We start from the raw sequence: 22,284 nt of genomic DNA on the forward strand, positions 1-22,284 counted from the left end.
AAAGCCTCTTATGAACTTCATGGTTTGGGCTTTACGCCCAGGTGTCTGATCCATCTTGAGTTTTGTTTATGGTGTGAGATGTGGATCCAGTTTCAACTTTCTGCAGGTGAAAGTTCAGTTTTGCCAGCAACATTTGTTGAAGAGGTTGTAATTTCCTCATTTGATAGGTTTTATCTCCTTGTCAAATATCAGTTGACCATAGAAAGACAACTCCATTTCTGGTTCTCAATTCTGTCACTGGTCTCTGAGCCTGTCATTGCCCCAGTACCATGCTGTTTTGGTTACTGCTGTTGTATAGTATCTTTTGAGGTCAGAGAATGCTATGTCTCCCACTTTGTTTTTGTTTTTCACAAGTGCTTTGCTTAGTCAGTATCTTTTGCCTTTTCAAATAAACTTGACAATGTCCCTTTCAATCTCCTTAAAAAATGAATTTAGTACTACTATTGGGATTATGTTAAACATGTAGATTATTTTTGGTAGGATTATCATTTTCACAATATTGAGTCTTCCTATCCATGAACAGGGAACATTTTCCATTTCTTTAGGTCTCTTATTGTGTCTCGCAGAAAAATTCTATAGTTTTCTTTCTACAGGTCTCTTGTTTCTCTAGTTAGGTTCACTCATAAATATCTCAATTTGTTGTTGGCTGTTGTAAATGGTATAGTTTTCTTGGTTTCCTTCTCTGAGTTCCCTTCGTTACTGTAGAGGAATTCCACTGATTTTTGCATATTGATCGTGTATCTGCCATTCAACTAAATTGGTCTACTAGCTCTAACAGTTTTTTTGTTGAATCCTTGGGATTTTCTGTGTACATTATCATACCATCTGTGTAAATAAACAGTTTAACCATTACTTTGCTGATCTGAATGCCTGTTATTTCCTTCTCTTGTCATATTGTACTAGTAAGTTCTTCCAATACATTATGTGACAGTGGTTATCTTTGATCCCTATTCACAGGGAAAATGTTTTAAGTCTTTCTCCACTGTGAATGAAATTCGCTTTTCGTTTTGCATATATACTTTTCGCTATGTCAAAGAAATTATCTTCTGTTCCAATTTTGCTGAATATCTTAATCAGGTGTTGGATTTTGTCAAATGCCTTTTCTGCACCAATTGCTAGGATCATATGGTTCTTGTTATTTGCTTTGTTAATGTGGTGAATTACATTGATTGTTTTTCTTATGTAGAACCATCCTTACATTTTGTTATGACTGCCACTTAGCCATGATGAATTTTTATTTTTATATGCTTTTTTATTGTATTGCCTAGGATTGTGTTAAAGATGTAGTTTTGGGTTTTGGTAGTATCTTTGCCTGATTTTGGTATTAGGGTTATGCTAATTCAAGGAATTATAAAGCAAAGATACAAAGATTTGATTAGGTTTAGATAAAAGAGCCAAAAGATAGTATCTCAGTTTAAAACTAAGAAAGCTTCCAAGTCACATATAGGTAAAAATACCTTGTTCTAGAATCTGAGGTCAAATGAATTAAGTGTTAAATGTAGTAGGAGCTAGACATCAACATATAAAATTATTGTCCTTGCACATAATTTGGGCAATAAGTTCATTGTGAATTATTGTGATGGTTATTTTATGTATTAATTCAGCTAAGCTATGATGCCGAGCTGTTGATCAAACACTAGATGTTGCTGGGACTTGGATCACAATGAACTGTCGCTAATTCTGAGAAAAAATGGGAATCTCAAAACACTTGGTCGTGCTTATCCAAAGTCTGTATTTGGACCAGGAGGCAGTCACAAGAACAGAGCAAGGAAACACTGTATGATTCAAAATCAACAAAGGCATACACCAGGGACTTGTCCTATTTCCACACTTTTTCAGTCTATATTCAGAACAGATCATCCAGGAGGCTGGGTTCTATGAGGAGGAATGTGGTGTCAAGATTAGAGGATAATTCATCAACAATCTATGTTATAAAGATGACACAACCTTGCTTGCTGAAACTGAGGAGGACTCGAGACACTTGCTGTATAAGGTTAAAAACGACATCTTTTAATATGAATTGAAGCTCAACATCAAGAAAACGAAGGTTCTCACCACTGGGTCAATTAGCGGCATCATGACAAGACAAAGAAGAGATTGAGATTGTTAACAGCTTCAGCTTGCTTGGCTCCACAATCAACACTCTTGGCACCAGCAGCCAGGAAATCAAAAGGCAAATCGTATTGGGAAAATCTGCTGTCAATGACCTCTCCACGCTACTGAAGAGCAACGATGTCAGTCTAGAGACTAAGATTCAACTGATCCAGACCATGGGCTTCACAATTACTTGCTATGCATCAGAAAGCTCAACAATGGCTAAGGATTTTAGAAGATGAATTGGTGTCTTTGAGTTGTGGTTCTGGAAAAGAATATTGAATATATCATACACTGGTTGTTGTTGTTGTTGTTGTTAAGTGCCATCGAGTCGTAGACAACTCATAGCAATCCTATGAATGAAAGACCTGAGCACTGTTCATAGTTTCCAAAGGCAAACCATTTTAGAAGTGGATGCCACTCTTGCTTTCAAGCCTGTTTTAGTCTCCTACACTGGCAGGACAACAAATAAGTTCGTCCTGGAAGAGGGTGAAACCAGGCTGCTGCATGGAGGCAAGGATTTTTAAGTTCCATATTCTGGGCATGTTTCAAGAAGGAACCAGTCCTTGGAGTGGGACATCATGCTTGGAAGGGTGGAATGACAGAACAACAAAGGAAGATCCTGGATGAAATGAATTGACTCAATGACTGGGATAACGCAGGTTGATGTGTCAGAGACAATAATAGAGTAAGATAGAGCAGGGTTCAAAGCGCTTGTACATAGGGTCACTATGAGTTGCAAGTGACTTAATGGCACGTAACATTTAAATCTGTTTACATTAAAAGCAGTTTTTCCTCCATGATGTAAGTAAACCCCATCCAATCAATGAACGTTTTAAGAACAAAAGCTGAAATTCCCATAGCTATAAAAGTTCTTCATAATGACTGTAAACAGATAATTCAACATAACCTACCGATTTTAGACATAAAAATGCCTGAATTTTCATCCTGTTCACTGACTTACCAATTTTGGACTTGTCATGGTGCCATAAGGTAACACCTCTGGTATTTTGAAACTACGAACCACTATAAAGGAGAATGATGGGAAGTCTCTCCCCATGCGAATTACAGCCTCTGAAAAAAACTTGGAGAATCACCTACAAATCACTTTTGACTTGATGGCAATGAATTTGGTGGTTTTTTAGTTTTATGTCCCACAATAGTTTAAGCTAATTCTACATTGTTTAGTTGTCTCTCTCTCTTCTAAAAGATCTGCTTATAAGGTTGCCATCTTGAAACCTAAATTTTAGAAGTGTTTCCACCATTCCCAGAGCTGATTAAAGGGACTCATTGTGCTTATTTATATAAACACTCCTATTTGTATTGAACAGCTGATATTCTTTGGGGAGCCTGATATTTTGGTACACTGAAGGCTGAAAGTGCCAAGGAGAGTAGTCCCAGTTAAAAAAGATTGGCAACTAGTTTCTAATGAGTTTTGCTAATGGTAACATGTCATACTCTTGTGTCATAATTTGTTAAATGCATCCTATGGGACCCCATTGGGAGAGGACTTTGGACATGGGAAAATGGGCTTACCCTGAACTTAACCCATAGACTATTTTTGCTTTGCTAGTTGTGATTTGCATCCTCTTAGTGGAATAAGTCATAGTCATATAAATATGACAGATTATATGCTAAAGCCTGTTAAGTCTTCACAGTGAGTTAGTGAAAGTGGGTTAGCCATAAGTTTCCTCTGATCCAGGAAGGATGTAAACTACACTTTTTAAGAAGTGATGTCATCATGGTAATTTGTGGTCTTTCAAACTGATGGTGTTATGAATTAAAAGTACCTATCAGAGAACATCCAAATGGTGAGTGATTAATTGAAGATATATTCTCTTTCTCAAAAACTCACTGTTAGGGAGTCGAAACCAACTCACATTTGACATCCTAGTGGGTTTTCCCACGCTGTAAATCTCACAGAAGGAGATTGTCCATCCTTCTCCTGAGGAGCTTCTGGTGGATTTGTACCTCCGAGATGCACGGCCTTTCTGTGAGCAGTGTAACTCCCTATCAACTTGGCCACCTACTCCCTATAATTTGTGTCTTCATGAAAATAGAACTCTTCTCCCCTCAAAAGTTCTATTTCTTTTCACATTCAATTATGCATGTGGCTGTTATTATGGAGTCACTGAGTTACTTCTTACTCACAGAAACCCTGTTGGACAGAATGTAACTGCCTCATACTGTTTCCTTGATTGTAATCTTTTAGTGGAATAGTGTGTAGGCAGTTGTGTTGCTAACTGAAAGGTGGGAACTTTCTGGCAATTTGAATACTCCCGTGGCTCTGAAAGAAACGTGATTTAGCAGCAAGGCATTGCACTGCCCAACCCAAAGTTTCATGGTCCATTCAAATCCACCAGCTGCTCCGCAAGAGAAAGACGGGCAATCAACTTGCATGAAAGTTACTGCCTCTGAAAACCCATTCTTGGGTCAGTTGCGATTTGGTTCCAAATGAGTGGTACATAAAACAGTCTCAGAAAACCTTCTGCAAGGTCAGTGAGGAGTTGCTTCCTACTCAACAGCAATGAATTTGAGCTTTTGGAGGGGTTTTTATTTATATTGTATTTCCTTTTTTTTTTAAAATCAACACTTTGCATGAGCTGAGAGCCAGGTCTTTCACCTATTGTGACAATCAGACTCCTTCAATTCCGCCTAATAAGGATGAAAGAAGAACTGGTTTCTGTAAAGTGTCAGATTTATAGATGAAAAGTATCATCTAGTGCAGTAGTTCTCAGCTTTAACATTTATCACAATCACCTGGAGTGATCCTTAAAGTACAGATAAAATCAACAAAAATATAACAAAGACTCTTGCCTCCCCTTTGTTCTAAACCAGTAGACTTAGCTTGAGGGCATGATTTTGCACTTTTAACAAGAATTTGCGGATGTTTTTGGTCAACAGAACCATAGGTCTCCAGATACTCTAGCATGTCAGAAGTAATGGCAAGCAGACAGTTTGCTTTGAGAAAAGAGATATTCATGTCACAGGACTTTTGTTGTCATGCAAAGACACAGCCAGTAGATAATATTTCTGGATAAATACGAAGTTGTTTTTACATAAAACCTATATCTGTTTTGCCTTGAGAATTTTTTTCCAGAATTATTCCAGATGGCAGCATTTGTATGTAGAGAGAAATTTTTTAAATAATACAAGATCAAGAAAATACTATTCATTTTTTATACTGCTAATAAAACTGTATCATGACTTTTGCCTGTGTGAACAATTTAATCACTTAACTTTCTATCACCAATAGGACTGGTTCTAGAATTCTACAATATTCATTCTTTCAGTATGACATCTAATATTTTATAATTTGAACAAAGATAAAGGATAAGATTTAGGAAAAAATTTATTCTTATTTTGAGTCCTGATTTCTTCAAAATGACTTTTAATAGTAAATTTTTTATTGTATTTATCAGATTTATTGTGTAGGTCATAACAAATTTTGGATAGTGTTTTAAACAAAGGAAATTGTAGAACACCTAATCATGCTTCTGAGGAATTTTTCCATAAACCAAAAAAAGTTGTTATTTGAGCAGAAAAAAGCAATGCTGCATGGTTTAAAATCAGAAAAGGAGTGCCTCTGACTTAGATTGTATCTTTCCACCAAAAATAATCAATCTATTTGCTAAACAAATAATCCAAGAAACTGGACTTAGGGAAAGGACATCAGTATCATGATTAGAGGATGATTTATTAATAGTGTGCACCAGTCCAAGGCAGGGATGTCCCCCAGTCATAAGACTAATCTGGAGACAGATTTCAGGCCAGTTGTGTGGCAAAGTATGCAGGCTCTAGGAGGAATGTTCTGAGTTTCTGGCTCCAGAACTAGGATTGCATGGTGTGGCCTGGGATAGAGTTGGGTCTTGGTGGGATAAGGGCAGGGTTAGGAGGTGGTTGGGATGGAGGGGTATAGAAGGTGGGAGGATTGGGGGTGAGAAATACTGTGTATTACCTGGTGAGTAGGAATGACACAGGAGAAAAGAGGAACGTTCGATTCTTTCACCTATGTTGATACCAGTGCTATTGTCATCATCTTCTTCAGGTCTTCTCCTATGTGGATAGCTGTCCACGATGACCACACAACACTGTTTATCATTCTGTGTTCTCTGTTTCTTTATTCACTATTTTAATTCTGTTTCAGAGTCCTTTCAGTTGTTCTGGTTGCTGCTGCTTCTGGTGCTGACACAGTCGTCCTAGTGTCCCTCATTCTTTGGTTCCCATGCTTCATGAAAAAATCAAAAGTAATGTTGCATTAGGAAAATCTGCTGTAGAGGACCTCTTCAAAGTGCCAAAGAGCAACAATGTTAGTTTAAAAGACTAAAGTGTACCTAATTCAAGCCATAGTCTTTTTATTTACTTCTGATGCATATGAAAGTTGGTCAAGGAATAAGGATAACAAAAGAAGAATACATGCCTTTGAGTTGTGGTGTTGGAGAAGAAAACAGAATATCTCATGAACTGCCAAAAGAACAAACAAGTTCATCTTGGAAATAGTGCAAGCAGCGTGCTCCTTAGAAGCAAGGACAGTGAAACTTGCTCTCATAATTTGTGCATGTTCTAAGTCTTTAAAAACAGACACCATGCCAAGATAGGTTGAAGAGAAAGAGTAATACCCTCAAAAAAGATTGCTTGACCCAATGAACATAAGAGTGCACTGAAGCATACAGAGGTCATGGGAATTATGCCGGATAGGGCAGGGTTCAGATCTATGATTCATTAGGTCGCTTTGAGTTATAGTCAACTTGATGGCACCTAAAACATTAAAAATATGCAATGATAAATTGGCAAATACTTACTTGCTGAAAAGGAAAACTTGAAGGACCTCTTGATGAAGCTCAAAGACATTAGGAAACTCTGGTGGCCTACTGGTAAAAAGCTGAGCTGCAATACCAAGGGCACATGGTTGAAATCCACCAACTGGGAGAAGGATAGGAAATCTTCCATTTGATTTACTGTCTCTGAAAACCCACTGCTGGAGGGTCAGCTGTGAGAAATTCCCAACTTGACAACACCAAAATAAACTTCAAGATTAATTACACTTCAGTATAAAGAAAATAAAGGTCCTAACAGGTAGAACAATAATTAACTTTTGCTAAATGGAGAAATGACTGAAGTTATCAAGGATTTTTATCCTGTATCCACTTATCTTTGTAATGACCATTTGCATTCTTCTTGGATAATACACTTGATATCCTCCCACAGCTCATCTGGTCTTTGCTCATTAGAGTTCAAGACCTCAAACCTGTTCCTGAGATGGTTCTGAAATTCAGATGGGATAGACTCAAAGTCATATTTTGGTTTCTGTGAATTTGGTTTGATTTTCCTCAGCTTCAGCTTGAACTTGTATATGAATGAGTATTTGGTGGTCCGTTTCACAATCAGCTCCTGGCCTAGTTTTCACAGCTGATATTGAGCTTCTCCAGGGGTTCTTTTCACAGATGTAATTCCTATGTATACCATCAGGTGAAATCCATGTATATAACTTGCATTTATGTCTCTTAAAAAACATATTTGCAATGAACAAGTCATTGATCATGCAAAATTCAATCCTTCTATCTCCAGCTCCATTTCTGTCACTGAGTCCATGTTTTCCAACTACTGAATCTTCTTCTCTGTTCCTAACTTTTGCATTCCAATCACCTATTATTATCAATGCATCTTGATTGCATGTTCAAGCGATTTCCAACTGTAAAAGTTGGTAGAAATCTTCTATTTCCTCTTCTTTGGCTATGGAAAAGACAGAGGAGGAAGAAAAGACCAAAATGGATGTCAGAAGAAACTCCAAATATTACACTGGAGTGCCGAAAAGCCAAAGCAGAAGGTGAAGAGATTGAGATTGAGATTGTTCACAGCTTTAGTTTGCTTGGCTCCACAGTCAACATTTTTGGCAACAGCATCCAGAAAATTAAAAGATGTAGTGCGATGGGCAAATCTTCTGTTAGGGACCTCTCCAAAGTACTGAAGAGCAATGGTGTCTCTCTGGAGACTAAGGTGCGTCTGATAAAGGCCATGGTCTTTGCAATCACTTGTTATGCGTCAGAGAGTTGGACAATGACTAAGGCGAATACAAGGAGAATTGATGCCTTTGAGCTGTGGTGCTGAAGAAGAGTATTGAATGTACCATGGACTGCCAAGAAAACAAATAGATTCATCCCCAAGAGCTGACAAACCAAATAGTTTAATCGGATTAAGGGTGGAATACAACATCTTAAATACTATCAGAGTCTTAATCTCAGGTAAAGGAAGTTTCCTTAAGATGTGGCCTATAATGCCCCTTTTCCTCACTGGAAACAAAGGGGGAACATGTAAGGATGTAAATTGTAATATAATCCCTAATGCATAGATATATTTTATGTATGTGTCAATTTGACTTGGTATGACAGCTAGTATTATGCAGCTAATCTTCATTTTGGGAACTAATGTATTCTAGTGTGTTATAAATCCTAACCTCTGTGCCATGAATAAACCAAGATTAGTGGCAGTAATGTTACTAGGAAAGGGCATAATCTACAGGATTAGTCTTTGTTTTTCTTAAATTCGTTACTGCTCAGATAGGAAAAAGAAAAAGAAGCAGGAGTAGAAAGCACATCCTTTGGATTCCAAGTCCTGGTGTTGGGAACTTCCTAGGCCCAAGACTGATGCCAAGACATGGAAATATCTAAGTAATGCTGGTCCATATATGCTCAAAGCCCTTAATCACATGAAAGGAGATTACCTGTATTTCTTCTGAGGAGCACGGATTCAAAGAGCCTGCTGTTAGGTTAGCAATAGAACTCCTTATCCACTAGGAGCCACCAGAGCACCCTTCTTTTATATAAAGGAGTACCATTAGTCTCTTTAAAGTTGGTGTTATCATCACTTTGTAACTGAGAAAACTGATCCTCACACAGAAAGTAAGTCACCTAAGGCCATAGAAGTATCAAGGAGATAAAACGGGATCTATTTGCTTCATATCTAACCTCTCTCGCTCTCCATGTTGGGAGTATTTTTTAAATAAGATCTTTCTTTAAGGAAATTACTTTAATCATACAGAGCTAATATTTTTCCTCCAATGTCTTTGAAATGTGAAAGATATTTAGGAATGTATCATCTAGATTTGGATCCCAAACTGATACTCAATTAAAGAATGTTTATTAAAGCAGTTATGATTGGTATACACATCATACTTTGACATGTTCTTTCACATCTCACTCATTATCCTCCTCTCCCCATCATCCAGTGCTTTAGGATCATAAGGACGAGGACAGGTATTTGGAGAATGATTATACAGGGAAGAAAAGTGGGAGACATAGACTCAAAATTCTACTTATCCAAATACAGTGGACAAAAGTTTCCTTCAATCTCTTCCTCAAGCCAGGTCTGGAGTTTATTCTATAGGAGAAATTTATTCTGCTATGAAATTTTGTTGTTGTTGTTAAGTGTCATCGAGTCATAGGCGACTCATAGCCATCCTATGAACGAAAGTTCTCGACACTTGCTTGCATGACTTTCATCCTTTCTCCAGTTTCATAGAGTTTCCAGAGGCAAGCTATTTATGGAAGTGGATGCTACTCCTGCTTCCAAGCTTGTTTTAGCCAGGGAGGGCCACCAAACACTGTCCACCATGGGTAACTGTTATCGCATTTGACACATCAGTGTCAAAGGGTTCAGCTTCACAGCGACCACAAGTTACTTCTGTACAGCAAGTGGACACACCAGGGCTATATGACCTAGAAAACTGTTTGAACAAAAACAATGAACACAGACCTTAGGGCCGCAGGCCTGAGGGACCTTAAGTAGTTTACCCTCTGCCACGCCCAAGTGCTGGCCAACTTTGGGCCAGAGACCCCAGTTCATCTGGCAAGTTCACTCTGCCAATCCTGACTTGGGGCACAGAGAAAGCCACAGGCACCCGGAACCTTCCATACCTGCCTCTCCCCAAGAAGCCAGAGGCTTCTTGAGCTATGGAATATACAGCAAAAACTCAGAGATTACTAATGAAATACTTAAATCAGTGACTATCCAGTTTTTGGTTTTCCTATCTCCTTTTCTCCCCTCCATTCAGCTATCTCATTAAACAACAAATTATAACTGTAATAGCTCAGAAGCATTATTGGGAGGCATCTAGGCTTGCTCTCCAGTGGGAACGAAGAGCCAAGTTTGGTCTCCATAGGCAACACTTTCTGGATGGTCCTCATAACCTCAAAGGGGCAAACAAATGCCTTCAACCTGACCAGCCGGGTGTGAAGAGGATTGCGGGCCAACTCAGCCTCATGCTGTAAGAGCAGCAGCTGCAGTGGTTATGTACTCTGCTGCGACCTGTAGCAGGTGCTTGAGCTGGAGCTTGGTATGAAGGAGCAGAGCAGCATGTGGAAGGCAGGGTGCGTCTTGGAATGCAGGAATGTGGCAGCTATGGACATAAGCCAACCTAGAGGTGGTGTGTGCGCTACAAGGAGAAGACTGAAAGACACCTACAAATATGGGCTAGCCTGCAGTGCAAAGAGAGAGGGCCATGCACGAAGCAACAAAAGAAAAGGAGGCAGATTTACAATGAGGAACTGTGTGGAGCCCTGCGCCAGAATGCAGGAACAGAGTGAGAAAGCCCACACAGGTTGCTGTAGTGACTACAGCAGCTGCTGGAGGTCAAAGATAACTCTTTGAAGTAGGAGAAGCTTGAAAGTTCCAGAGAAGAGGGGAGCAGTGATAGTCACCTCAGCTATAAAACTGTAGTCCTGGAAAGTTGCCCCGAACATTGGCAGAGATTTGAGCTGATAAAAAGGGCCTTGTCCGTAAGGCAGAAAACACCTAAAAAAAAAGATTATTCCCCGGAGGGGTAGAAGGGATAGATCTGGCTGTCCAAGTAAAGCCCCCTGAAGGGTACAAGACACAGAGGCAAAGGTGGAGGAGAGGGTGGTGACTTCAGGACCCAAATAACACGATTTAGGGGAAGCAGCAAAAAAGCTGTGAATTCAAGAGAATTAGAAGCCACTGTTATTGCAGGCTATGATCTGCAGGTTTGTTTTATGCCTCCGTTTTTTGTACATCATCAAAACTGTGTCTGTAGAGAGGCTGCAAGTGGTAAGGATATTCTTATTAGTGGCAAGGTAATCATTTTTTCCATTACACTGATTTCTGGGTAATGACCTAGTCTTTTGGAGCTTAACCATGTTGATGAGTGTTAGTATAGTTATCTAATTAACTGCATAACTGATTAGTCACCTAAATGACTAATTTGGTTATTAGAGTAGGTGTGTCAGAGACAATAAGGTTGGCACAGGATAGAGCAAATTTCAGAGCTGTTGTACATAGGGTTGCTATGTATGAGTCACAAGCAACTTGACAGCATACAGCAACAAGCATTGCTGTAATAGTGCAGTGTAACAAAACCTCAGTAGGTTGGGATAACAAATATTTGGCTTGCTACGTACCATGAGTACATGGTGAGGATCTGTGCTGTAATCCCAAAGGCACACAGTTCAAATCCACCATCTACTCCCTGGGGAAAAGATAGGCAAACCGATCCTGTACAATTCAATTGTCTCTGCAAACCCACTGGAGGCTCAGCTATGGGTCAGTTATGACTTGATGGTATTCAACAACAACAAATACATCATAAGTCTTTAAATCAGTTATGCAGGTTTGTTATTAGAGCCAGTTTCATTGACTTACTTAACTCACTATTGTATTTTCAATTGACTGGAAGTTGGCTGATCTTGACTGTCCCAAGCTGAAATGAGTCAATTCTGTTCCATTTTGTCTCTCATCATTTAGCAAACTTGCCTGTATTTGTTCTCATTACTTTGCAATGATGCAAGAGCAAAAAAATAAATGCTAGACCCTAGGTTGGAAATGTATAATGTGCAGGTTATCCAAAACCAATTATTAAGTCTGTCCAGATTATAAAAGTGAGGAAATAAACACCACCTCTTGAAGGAGAAAATGTTAAGTCACATTTCAAGCAAATGGAAGAAATTTTTGCAATCAGCCTTTCACATTATTTACCATGGTTGTGAAGTTCACAAAATCCCTTTATTAGCTTAGCACCATACCTGTTGTTCATATATTATAATACTATAACCATGAAATATGAGTATGAAATATTAATAATAAGGAGATACACTGCCAACCCAAAGGCACACAGTTCTAACCCACCAGCGGCTATGCGGGAGAGATATGAGCAATCTCCTCTCATGCAATTTACAGCCTTTCAAAACCCACTGGAAGGTAAGCTATGAGTCAGTTCTGACTTAATGATACATATCAACATATTTATGAACAATCCCACTATTATTTCTTAAATATCCACATTGTTGTTGTTGTTATGTGCCATCGAGTTATTTGCGACTCATAGCGACCCGATGTACAAGAGCTCTAAATGTTCTTCTATCCTGTGCCAACCTAGCCATCTCAAACGCACTTATTCCCACTGCTCCAGTCACAGAATCGATCCATCTCATCAAAGGTCTTCCTCTCCTTCACCGCCCCTCCACTCTGACAAACATGGTGTCCCTCTCCAAGGACCAGTCCCTCCTTGCAACATGCCCAAACTATGACAGAGGAAGCCTCAAAATCCTTGACTCCAAGGAGCATTCCGGCTCCACCTTCTCCAGGACAAACCTATTTGTTCTCCTAGAAGTCCATGGTATAGTCAACACTCTTCTCCAGCACCAAAGCTCAAAGGCATCAATTCTCTTTCTATTAACATGCCAATTTAAATTCTCTCAGTGGAAGACATTACATTATAATGATGTTCAAAAGTTTATACACATTCCAGAGAAAAATGGAAATTATCAGTTTCTATTGTGACTGGGAAAGAGCTACATCCCCAAAGTAGAGTCTACGGTAATGACATGAATGGAGTCAAGCTTTCCCCCAGTGAAGTTCCTTCATTTACTGACATAGAAAGACTCAAATGAGGAGAAACAGCTTTAAACATTTAATAATAAGTGGAACATGGAATGTGTAAAGTATGAACCTAGGAAAACAGGAAGTTGTCAAAAGTTAAATACAACATCCTAGGCATTAGTGAGCTGAGACAGACTGGTGCGGACTGTCTTATATCAGGAAATCATGTGATCTGCTTACCAGAAATGACAACTTGAAGAGGAAAGCTGTGACATTCATCTTCAAAAACAGTGTTGCTGATCTATGCTGAAGTAGTGTTGTGTGTGATAGGATACTATCCATATGTATATAATTATGCCCTGTTAATATAACCATTATTCTAATATACACGCCAACATGAAAGCCAAAGATGAAGAAATCACAGCCTGACTTTGATTGAACATACAATCAAAATACATTAATAATAATTGGCAACTAGATTGCAGAAGTTAGAAACAAGGAAGAAGGACTGGTAGTTAGAAAATACAGTTTTGGTGACAAAAATGAGGATAGAATTTTATAAAATGGATAGTTTATTCATTGCACATAATTGTTTTAAAACACATGAAAGGCAACTTGTAAAAGGAGCAATGGCAACATGAAGAAGACTGAATCTGACCACTTGCAACTCTACCAAAGTCGAACTGCATCCATTGACAATATTCACAGCACAAAACTGATTATAAAGTCAAACATAGCCCTGCACTTGGCTACATCTACTTTTACTAGTCACTGGGTTGGATATTTGTTGCAAACAGACCACATAGACTTAACAGAATTTCTTTTTCTACTTACAGTGGTGGCATTTATCAGGGAAATAAGTTAAAGGGTAGAAGAGGCAAAGAAAGTCTATGTTTAGTGAACTGAAGTGTCAAGCTAGAGTAATAGAGAGACACAATACCTCAATCAGTTCAGGCAGCTTCTCAGTGAATAAATGAAAAGTCCAGCTTCAGTTGAGCAACACAAACGCAAGAAGCCTCTGGTTTCCTTAATTGTCCAGCCAGTTTTGTCTCATAGCAGTCACAAGAGAACTCTTCCTTCAAACAATCATCCAGCAGCCAAAAATATTTAACTCTGGCTCCCTTTCCAGGGCTTCATCAAGCTACATCTCAATACAGTTTCTCTACATTCTGTTTAGCACTATTGCTTATGTTGGCCTCACAGCTGTTGATGATATTTAAGACACCGATCATTGGTAAACCATGTAACTGCAGTTGATGCAGCTGGAGACTATACCTGCAAGGGGCTGTGTGGGGGTGGGGATTAAGGCAATAGATTAAAAAAAAATTTAAAGTTCTAAAAACCTTGCTTGCTGAAACTGATGAAGATCTGAAGTGCTTGTTGCAAAAGGTCAAGCACTGTAACCTTCAATATGGATTGAAGCTTAACATCAAGAAGACAAAGATTCTCACCTCTGAGCCAACTGGCAGCACCATGATAGATGGAGAAGAGATTGAGGTTGTTAACAACTACAACTTGTGCTTGGCTCCACAATTAACACTCTTAACACCAGTAGTCAGGAGATTAAAAGACAAATTGCATTGGGAAAGTCTGCTGTCAGAGACCTCTTCAGAGTGCTGAGACTCTAGAGACTGAAGTGTGCCTAATCCAGGCCATGGTCTTCACAGTTAGTTGCTATGCATCAGAGAGCTGAACAATGACTAAGGATGACAGAAGAAAAAAGATGCCTCTGAGTTGTGGTGCTGGAGAAGAGTCTTGAACATACCATGGATTGCAAAGAAAACAAATATGTCTGTCTTGGAGAGGCTGAAACCAAGTTTCTACTTAGAGGCTAGGATTTTGAAGCTCTGTCTCACATACTTTGGGTACATGCCCAGGAGAGACCGGTACTTAGAGAAGGACAACATGCTTGGAAGGGTGGAGGGACAGAGCAGAAGAGGAAGACCCCAGATGAGATGGATTGATGCAGTGACTGGGGCCATGAGTTGGTGTGTCAGTATTAGTGAGACGGACTCAGGACAGGGCAATGCAAAGCTGCTGTATATAGAGTCACTATGAGTCACAGGTAACTCAACAGTACATAACAACAACATGTGTGCTGCTACTTCCTTTAGAGTTTATGTATGTATATGCTTTCTTGTTTATATGTTTGTTCTTTTGATTATAGTGCTTCTGTCAGTTGTAATGAGGTAGCTGGAGCTTTCAGATTGAGAGACTAGGAAGAAGGACAGGCCATCCACTTGTGAAATTACTGGCCTTTGAAAACACTGTGAACAACAGAGGAACACTGTTAGACATAATGCCCTTAGAGGGAAAGATACTAAAAATGAAGATAGATGTGAACATTCTTTCATAAATTCATAGAATATATAAAGTATAAATGTAAAAAAATTTGAAGTGGTCAAAATGAAATGGAATGTGTAAAGGCATTCTAGACATTAGCAAGCTGAAATGTGCTGAAAATGGCAACTTTGAATCTGATATACTATACTAGGAGTGAAAAACTGAATAAAAATGGTGTTGCATTAATAATTTAAAAGGCTGTTGCAAGATCTATCTTAAAGTATAATACTGTGAGTGATAGGATATTATCCATATATGCACAAGGAAAATCTCTTGCTACAACTGCTATTCAAATATACACATTAGTATCTAAAGCTAAAGATGAGGAAATATAAGAATTCTACCAACTTTTGCAGTCCGAAATTGAAAATATGCAGTTGAGATGCATTAATAATAATTAATGACTGAAATGCAAAAGTTGGAAACAAAGTAGAAGGAATAGCATTGGAATTAAGGTCTAGATAAGAGAAATTAGGGTGGAGATAGAATGATTTCATTTTGTACATTCAATAATTTATTGATCACAAATATCCATTTTTTAAAACTAAGAGAGTGCCTTTACACATAGACTTCACATGACTGTATAGGAATTAAGTTGACTACATCTGTGAAAGGAATCATTGAAGAAGCTCAATATTAGCAGTCAAAATTAGCATCAATTATTCATCGGAAAGTACAAATTGAAGTTGAAGAAAATGAGAACAAGTTTACAAGAACAAAAATACAACCTTGAGTCTATCACATCTGAGCTTAAAAACCAGGTGAAGAATAGGTTTAAAGCATTGAACACTAAAGATTGAAGACAAATGAACTGCGGGATATTATAAAAAATATCATCTTTGAAGAAAATGAAAGGTCATTGAAAAGACAGAGAAGAAAGAAAAGACCAAAATGGATATTAGAAGAGACTCTGAAAGCTACTAGAATGTCAAGAACCCAACACAAAGGGAAAATATGCTGAAGTAAAAGTGATAAAAAGTTTCCAAGTGGAAGCTCAAGAAGGCAAAGAAAAGTATTATAACAAAATGTACAACGAGCTGGAGTTGGTGAATAAAATGGGAAAACTCACTTGGCATTTCTCAGGCTATAAGATTTAAAAACAAATTCAAACCTTGAGTTTCAATACTGAGAGATACTGTAGAAAAAAATCTTGAATGACCTAGGAAGCAACTAAAGAAGATGAAAGGAACACACACAATCACTATTCCAATAAGAATTAGATGACATAATATATTTCAGGAAGTAGCATATGATCAAGAGCCAATGGTGATGAGAGATGAAGTTCAAGTTGCATTGAAGGTACTAATAAAATATAAGGCCCCCAAAATATATGGGATATCAACTGACATGTTTCAACTAACAGATGCAGCCCTGGGCATGCTCAACAGTCTGTGCCAGGAAATTTGGAAGACAGCTACCTGGACAACTGACTGGAAGAAATGCATATTTCCAATACATTTCCAATGTATAGTCCCAATTTTCAAAATAAGAATGTGGAAATTATCAAACAATATAATTAAAATCACATACAAGCAAAATATTGCTAAAAATCACCCCCCAAAAAGGCTGGAACAATACACTGACAAAGAACTTGCAGAAATCCAAGCTGGATATAGAAGAGATTATGGCACCAGAGATACAACTGTAACGTTATATGGATTCTCGGGGAGTGGGGGGAAGAGTATCAGAAGAATGTCTGTCTTATTGATTATACAAAAGATTTGACTTTGTGGATCATAAAAAAACTATGGCTAACATTGAGGAGAAAGGAAATTCTAATACACTTAATTATGCTCATATGAAACTTATAAAGACCAAGAAGCAGTTGTATGAATTGCAAAAAGGAATACTGCATGATTCTTTCCATAACTGTTCAATCTGTATGCTGAACAAGTCATTTGAGAGTCTGGATTTTATGTTGAAAGATGTAGTATCAGTATTGGAGGAAGGTTCTTCAGCAACCTTCATCATACAGATAACACAATCTTGCTTGCTGAAAGTGAGGGGTACTTGAAGTACTTGTTGCAGGAGATCAAAGACTACAAGCTACAATATATATTACATCTCAACATCAGGAAAACAAAGACCCTCACCACTGGACCAATAGGGAACATCTTGATAGACAGAGAAAATATTTACGTTGTCAATGATTTTGTCTTACTTAAATCCACAATTGAGACCATCAGTACCAGCAGTCAAGAATTCTAAAGATGTATTGCACTTCGGAAAGTCTGCTGTCAGAGACCTCTCCAAAGTGTTGAAGCGCTATCATGTCAGCTTAAAGACTTAGGTGCACCTGATTCAATCCATAGTCTTTTTAATCACCTGCTATACATATGAGAGCTGGGAAATGGTTAAGGATGAGAGAAGACAGAGAGATGCCTTGGAGTTGGAGTGTTGGATAAGAGTGATGAGTGCCCCATGGACTGTCAAAAAGACCAAATATGTATTGGAGAAAGTAAAACTAGAATTCTCCTTGGAGATAAGGATTGTAAAGCTTCATCTCTCATACTTTGTGCAAGTTGTTAAGAGAAACTATTCTTTGGAAAAGGACATCATGCTTGGATAGGTGGAGGGTCAGCAAAAGAAAGGAAGACCTTCAACAAGATGGATTGACAGAGCAGCTGCAGCAGTGAGATAAAAATATATCAAATATGCTAGAGAGGGCATTAGATAGGACATGGTTTAAATCTTGTTCATAGAGTTATTATGAGTTGTACTTAATGACACTTAAGAGCAACAACAATAACAATACCATACAATCATATATGTGGACTTAACCTGATAAAATACACAGGAATTAGACTGACTACATATTTAGAAAAAGACAATGGAAATACTCTAAATCATCAGTGAAAACCACGTCAGCTACTAACTGTTAAACATACCATCAATTACTCATATAAGTTCAAATTAAAGTTGAAGAGACTTGAAACAGGTCCATGAAAACAAAAATATTACCATAAGGGTATCTCAAGTTCATTGACAAACCAGCTTAAGAATAGATTTGAGGCATTGACATTGATGACAAAAAAACAAGGCAAGTTGTGCAAGGATCCTTGAAGAAAGGGAAAGGTCATTACAAAGACAACAACAAAAAAGATAACTCCAAATGGTATTAGAAAAGACTCTAAAATGTTCACTGGAACAAAAAGAATCCCAAATAAGGAAAATAATTACTGTTAAGAAAGCTGAACAGATTTCAAAGGGCAGATTGAGAATGAAAAACAAAGGAAATGTGCAAGGAGATGGAATTAGAAAGCTAAAAGAGAAAAATGTGTTTAGCATTTCACAAGCAGAAAGAACTGGAGAACAAATTCAAGCCTCATTTTGAAACATTGAAAGAGTCTATGGGCAAAATACTGAATCATGCATGAAACACACACACACACACACACAATGAATAGTCATTATACTAAAAAGAATTGGTCAACACATTTCTGAGGTAGCATGTGATAAAAAAAAAAAACAAAAAAAAACCCAGCAACTAGTATTACTGAAGAAAGAAATCCAAGTTACACTGAAGGTGTTGGTATACAATGAGCCCCCAGGAATGGATGGAATACCAACTGAGGTGCCTCTGAAAATAGATGCAACTCTGAACATGTTCACCAGTCTCCATTAATAAATATAAAAGACAGCCACTTGACCAACTTCCGGGGAGATATATAGATATATATAGAGAGATGATAGACGGAGAGAGAGAGAGAGAGAGATTTTCCACATTCAAAAAAGAAAGAAATTCAATATAATGTGGACAATATTAAACAATATTATTAATATGGCATCCAAGTAAAATCTTGCTGAAAATTATTTGAAAATGGTTGGAATAACTATATCTACAGGTTATACTTCAAGGTAGATTCAGAAGAGGCTGTGGCACAAGGGATATCATTGGTGTCAGACAGATCTTGGTTAAAAGAAAAGAATACAATAAATATTCTTTCTTGTGTTTTATTGATTATGTAAAGCCAATCAACTATGTGAAACATAACAAATTATGGCTAACATTGAGAAGAACAGGACTCTCAGAATTCATAACTGTACTCAAGCAAAATCAATACATAAGCCAAGAAGCAGTTGTTCTCACAGAACAAAGGAACACTGCATGTTTTAAAATTGGGAAATATATGCACCAAGGTTATATCCTTTCTCAATACCTATTTGATATATATGTTGGGGAAAATTATTTAAAAACCCATACTATTTGAAGAAAATGTGGCATAAGACTGGAAAAAAATTCTTCAACAACCTGCATTATGTAAATGAGACAATCTTGCTTGTCAAAAGTAAAAAAAAACCTTGAAGTAGTTACTGTAGGAGATAAAAAACTATCGCTTTCTGTATGAGTTACATCACAACAACAAGAAAGCAAAATTCTCACCACTGGACCAACAGACAACTTTAGGGTAGATGGAGAAAAAAACATGTTGCCAGTGATTTGTTTTATCTGGATCCATAATCAACACTATCAACTTGATAGTCAGGAAATCAAAAGATGTATTGCATTGAGTAAATCTGTCAAGAACCTCTTCAAAGTGCTAGCAAGGACGTCAGTTTAACAACTATCCTGAACCTGATACAATCAAGATACTTTCAGTTGTTTTCTATGCCTCTGAAAATTGGAAAATGTGTAAGGATAACACGAGAGCAATAAATACCTTTGAGTTGCTGTGTTGGAGAACTGAAAATACCGTAAATTGCCAAAAGAACAAGTAAATCTGTCTTTAAAGGAATTTAACCAGATTGCTCCTGGCAGGCAAGGATGCTAAAACTTTATCTCACTTACGTTGTACATATTTTAGAAGGAGTCGGTCCTTAGAGAGAGATATCCTACAGGGAAAGGTAAGAAGTCATTGAAAGAGAGGAAGACTCTCAATGAGATGGATAGGCTCAGTTACAACAGCGATGGGTTTGAGCATTACAGAGAGGATAGCACAAAGTTCAGACACATTGTTCAAAGAGTCATAATCAACGGCACCTAATAACAAAAACAAGGATAGAAATTCTCTTAGATATGGTGACACAAAATTACTCTCTAAAAAGTGCTAGATTCTCTATTGAATCTGTTGTTGCTGAAGATTATCAAATGGGAAACAACTCATACCGAAGCCTCCAGCCAGTTTTCAAAGGTTGTACATCACACAGGAGGAAATTTTCCTCCTTTTTCCTATAGAACAACTGGTAATAATCCATGAAATACATGCAGAATGAGATACTAAGAGTTTCATTCTCTCTCAAGAGAATCTCTAGACCAGATGGCCAACAAGCTAATTTTATCATATTTGTTAACATATAATGAGTGTAATTGTACAATGGGTACATGATAAAGAGGATAGTCAAAGTGACACTTTAAGGAAGTGTATGCTAAAGTGGAAGGAGGTGGGAAAGTCATCACGACATTGACTTTGAGCTCTCTCACTCCTTTTTTCAATTCAGAACTAACTTATAACTGACCATCTAATGAGTTTTCAGAGGCTGTCAATCATAGCAGATAAGATTGCCAACTTTATTCTATGGAGTGGCTGGTGGATTTGAACCACCAGAGAAACACCACCTTCGGCCTGGAAGTTCAACTCACTGTGGACTATACACTATCAGAGATCATTCATATGTTGTTATATACCATCAAGTCAGAACTAACTTAGAGCTGACTTTTTAGGGGTCTTCAGAGGCTGTATATTGCATTAAAAGAGATTGCCCATCCTTCTCTGTGGAGAAACTGGTGGATTTGGACTACCTCTTTTCATATAGAATGGGTTCTAAATTAGAAGATATCTCCCATAAGAGGCATGAAAGCAGCTATTTTTCTTAAGTCCAATTAAAACCCCAAAATAAATTGTATTGCTATGAAGCCAGCAAAATAAAATATACAATACTGAAACTAGCATTACCAATGTTAAGTTAGGCATGACAGCCGATAATGCTTAACTTCATCTTGAAAGTGGTGGTCATTGTGCCTATGTGAATTTATGAGAAAAGAGTGGAGATAAAGAGCTAAGACATGAGGATAGACTCTACATCTAGTTAGATGGGGCTGTGCACTTGAATCAATACTGTCAGTAAGGACAAGCAAGAAAAGTTAGACAAGATAGAAAAATGATTACTTGTGATGGCATTTGGGAGATTCACAACTGAATGAAAAATTATAACACCAAACAAAACAAAACCCCAAACAGAAAAGTGAGCCCTTCATCGGTCAACATTTTCCCTTGGAGACATTAGCTATCCAGAGACAACTTGCCACTTTTCACAGTTCCCTCAGTGATAAAGAAAGCAAGATTGGAATCCAGGCTTATTCTATAGGTTAGAACCCTAAAGATTATAACCTGAGGTGAGTTCAAGTATGAAAATCCTCACACAAATTGCAGTTCATGGTTAAAACAGGTAAATTTAAAAAACCTACTAACTGGGGTGCGGGGGGAGGGGTGAAATTTTGGCAATATCATCTCAGACAAGGATCTTATATCAAAAGTTGACAGAATTCTACAGGGCCTCCAAGAGAAAAAGATTGATAAACCAATTACAAAATGAGCAATAGACATGAAAAAAATTTTCAAGAGGAAGATACTCGAATGACCAACAGACATATGAAGAAATGCTCAAGATCACTGGCAATACAGAGATGCAAATCAAAACCACAATGAGATACCACCATTTCATTCCAATGGCAGTGGCAAAGTTTAACAGGACAGCAAGCAGTAAATGTTGGAGAGGATGTGAAGATAATTTGAAGAGGATGTTGGAGATAAGAACTCTTAAATATTGTTTGTGGAATTGTAAAATGGTACAACCACTCAGAAAGGCAGTTTGGTGCTTCCTCAAAAAGCTAAACATAGAAATTTCATGACGCAGTTATTCCACTGCTTAGAATATACCTTGAGAAAAATTAGACCTTAGGGACAGACACTTGTACACCAGTGTTCATAGCAGCATTGTTCACCATGATAAGAACACATAAAAAGTTCAAATATGCAACCATACACGAATGGATTGAGAAATCATGGTACATTCACA

This window comes from Elephantulus edwardii, unplaced genomic scaffold (assembly GCF_000299155.1).
Source record: "Elephantulus edwardii isolate Elephantulus edwardi_28Jun2011 unplaced genomic scaffold, EleEdw1.0 scaffold00081, whole genome shotgun sequence".
Classification (NCBI taxonomy): Eukaryota; Metazoa; Chordata; class Mammalia; order Macroscelidea; family Macroscelididae; genus Elephantulus; species Elephantulus edwardii.